The following is a 4,178-nucleotide window of genomic DNA, read 5'->3' as shown; positions in this document are numbered from 1 at the left end:
TTGTTGGGTCCCTTTGAAACTCTTCCTCCACTTTTGTGAAGCACAAAAGCAAATTTACTTACTTGAAAATCACATGAACTCAAAGTGCTCATTTTGATTGCTTCAATTTCATTAAACTGTATTAGTTCAATTACAACAAACAACTCTATTGGCAATTAATAAAATAGAAGTTTTAATCACAATCTGATTTCAAATTTAAAGTACAAGAAGTTTAATCAAGTCCAATCTAATATATCTATTTATAATGATCCCATAGAATTCAGTTTCACGTACAAACTTCAAAATATTATTTAGCTATTCACCTTCCTAATTATATTTTGTTCACCCTTTTCATTAATTTAGTTTAGTCAAAGCATAGAAATATTTTTTTTTATATTTATGCGTCTCTATAAAAAAAATTTTTGTTTAAAAACCCATGCAGGAAAATGTCTTCAAGGATCAATTATTTCACTGAAATCCTTGACAAAAACCAACAACTCTCCAACAATGAAACTCATGCTCTTACACCTTGGACATGTGCAAAACTGTGGAAAAACCAAGAGTTCAAGAATGAAGAGATTGATTTTTGTTGACAACGAAGTAAGCCTTTTTTTAATGACCTTTATATACTTTTACACAAAATTTAAAAAAAAAAGATAAAGAAAAACCTCAATTAAACTTGCTTGTAGTCAAACAATGTTACTGAATTTGTACTTCAAATTTATTTGACATTTGAAAGTATGTGGTTTTTTGTGTAAAGCTATCAACCATGTAACAATCTTACTAATTCATCACTACAATTATTATGCTTTTCTCCACACCTACTGATCTAAATTCTAATTCTGCAAACATTTAATGCTCTATATCAAAATTCTAATTTTTTTTATTAGTGCAAGAAATGGTATAGGTAGACATTTTTAAATTCATTCAAAAATGCTCTATGCCTAAATCTAATTTTGCTTATTATTGTAAAAAATGGTACAAGTGGATAGTTTTAACTCTATTCAAAAATGTTTTACAAGACAAGTTGACTGCAGTTTACTTCAAACTTACATTTCAAGCAAAAAAAAATTGGCTACCAAAAACCAAATGTCTATGTTTATTTTCCCAAATTCACAATAGTGTCTTAAAAAAATTTAGTTTTTCTTTAAGCATGAATATTTTTCCTAAATCTTCTTCTATTGCATAACGTCTTTAGTGAAGGCTTTTAAATTTGTTAAATTATATTTTAATTCAATTTGTATATATTTTGGATTTTTTCCAGCAAACCTCGTACACGGAGGTGGGATGCCAGCCCGACTTTTATTAAATACCAAAGAATAGTACAATCTTGAGGAGGGCGTGATCTAGCCTCATTTCAGGGAACTAATCCAACTTAAAAGAGGAGTACTACTCCCTTACATTGTAAATCCTAATTGAAAGAACCTGCACATTATCCAAAAGCAAAGTCGCATTCACAGCTGACGGTAGCTCAGAAGCTAAATGGAAAAAAGTATCTGAAGATAAATCAAGCGCTGCAAGCCTATCAGCGGTGGAATTTGCCTCATGAAAAATGTAAGCAACAGTTGCCTTGGCTAAACAGGAAGATCTCCTCACATGACAAAGAACATTACATAATGAACATGACGCCAAAGAGTCAAACTTTATTAGCTGAACCAAAGGTTGCGAGTCAACTTCCACTTGAAAGAAACCAAATTCCTCCTAAGACATAGCTAAAGCCATGAAGTAGAGATAAACACTCAGCCATAAGCACACATTCCTCCCCAAACTCTTTGTAGAAGGCAAAGATCAATTTGCCTTCATGGTCATGAAGAATCTCGCCGCCGAAAGCTCGACCATTATGCACACTTACATCCTTGTTTAGCTTAAGCTGAAGAACAGCTTGCTCCAAGTGACAAGACGCCACCGGCGAGTAAAAAGTTGAGGGACCGCCATGTTAGCCCAAGCACAATCCAAATCTCCTGTGAAATGCGACCTCTTAAAAGCTTTCGCAGAACCCAGCTGCTTCAAGAAAGCATTCACCAAGAAGATCACTCTCCGTGCAGTGTACTGTAAAACTCACGTTTCTCCTCAATTTTTATTTTTGCTCGATTAATTAAATGGAAATTTGCCATGGAAAAAAGTAAAAATACTTGCAGGATAGGTTAAAGGATTAGTTAGGGGTTAGGAAGGAGATAAGATAGGATAAGAGTTCACAACAAATTAAAACTCTTATCTAAACCACCAGGTAGTGGGTAGTATTAGGGATCTAAAATACCTGTCTAAGGATTTAAAGAAACAACGATACTCTTATTTTTTTTATTATCGTTATTTCCTTAGAGTTAGAGCCATCAAAGACTAGAGAAGGAGAAGAAGACATCACTGTCAATCAAGCAGGCAACTAGGCACCTAAACCTGCAAGTCCCATACTCACGTTAAAACTTTTCTTTTAAATCTTATTAGTTTCATGAATTATTTTGAAGATTTTACGGATATGTATATTACGTTATACATATATATATGTTTGTATGAGGGATTTAGAAGGATTCATATATGGATTAGTAGGAATAAGGTATTAAAATTTAACCATGGGATGAATAGGGTCTACCCAAATTTGTTGAAAGGTTTAAAACAAAAAAAAAAGAGGGGGGGAGAGCAGCGGCTGGTCGCCACTGCTGTTGTGCTTGTGAGTTGCTGAAGCTGCAACACAAAAAAAAAGAGGAAAGGTCGCCAGCACTTGCTAGCGACATTGACCAAGAAAGTTTTGTTGGCTGAAAGGCCAACCAAAGGAGAAAAAATAAAATAAAAAAGGGGTCGCCAGCACTTGCTGGCAACATTGATCAAGTAGCAAGGTTGGTCGGCCAACCAAAGGAGGAAAAGAAAAAAAGAAAGCAAAGGAGGGTCATCAGACCCTCCTCTCTTAAATAGCCAAAAGGGCGGCCAAAGGGCTGGCCAATAGAAGGAAAAAAAATTTAGAATTAATAAAAAATCATAATAATAATAATAATAATAGAATTTTAAAAAATTACAAGTATATTTGGGGCCAAGAATATAGTATGGGTTTAGTGAATGTCCAATAGTTAAATTCTAAGTATAACTAGCCCACCTTTTTATGGACTAACATGAGAATTAAAGTTCAAGGCCCAACCTAAAATAAGTTTGGGTTTTAAAAGATTTAGTCATTTAGACTTACGCTTATTTAATTAGGCCCAAGATATTTAGGTATAAGTCTAAAACATTTTAATCTACCACTAGTAGATTAAGTATACATTATAAGAGAGGTCTTAGATTCCTTTTAAATGTTTAAAATAATAACAATAATAACAACAATATAGATATAGATGAAATAAATTAAAGATATAAATGAAAATAAAATGAAAATATAAATACAAGTGGAATAAACTATGACCCTAATTATAATAATAAATCAATATATATATACATATATACATAAATAATAATAACGCCTATACATACGCAAAACTGGAAGTAAAGCAAAAGATAATAGTAACTAATTAACAAATATATAACAATGGTAATAAAATAAAATAGTGATGACAAGGACAATAACAATAATGATGAATAATAATAAATATATATATATGCATAGTAAGATAATAGTCAGGATAATAAATATGATTATGAATAATTATTTTCTTTTAAATTAAGAAACTTTGCAAAAAGGGAAATTTTTCAAATTAAGAAACATTTCAAAAATAGAAACTTTCAAATTTAGGAAACTTTCCAAAAATAAAAGCCATCCAATTTAGGAAAACACTGCAAAGGTTCATATAATGGTCTAGACATGAATATTCAACTCGCTCAGAATTTGTATATTTATGCATCTATAAGAAATATCAACTAATTAGGAAACCTATGCCTTTGATAGGTACGACACAAGTTTAAAAGATTTAAAGTAGCCCCACTCGAGCAGCCAGAAAAAGGTAGGTGGTATTTACCTTTCTGAGAATTTAAAAGTTTAAAGTGAAATTTTATTGTCAATCATATCTTGATGTGTGAACTTGAAATGTACTTGATTAAATGATTTACTTGAATATTTATGCCAGTTCTATTTTTACTATGCAAGGATGGACCATGTGACTTATTTGAAACATTTTCATATGTTATTATATACCAAATGAGCGGTATCTTTTATGAAATCAAAGAACTATGCATGTGACGTGTGAAATGAATTTATGTCAAATAAAACTCAAAACAGT

The sequence above is a fragment of the Coffea arabica genome, chromosome 2e (genome assembly GCF_036785885.1).
Source record: "Coffea arabica cultivar ET-39 chromosome 2e, Coffea Arabica ET-39 HiFi, whole genome shotgun sequence".
Classification (NCBI taxonomy): domain Eukaryota; kingdom Viridiplantae; phylum Streptophyta; class Magnoliopsida; order Gentianales; family Rubiaceae; genus Coffea; species Coffea arabica.
This window is presented reverse-complemented; position numbering follows the sequence as displayed.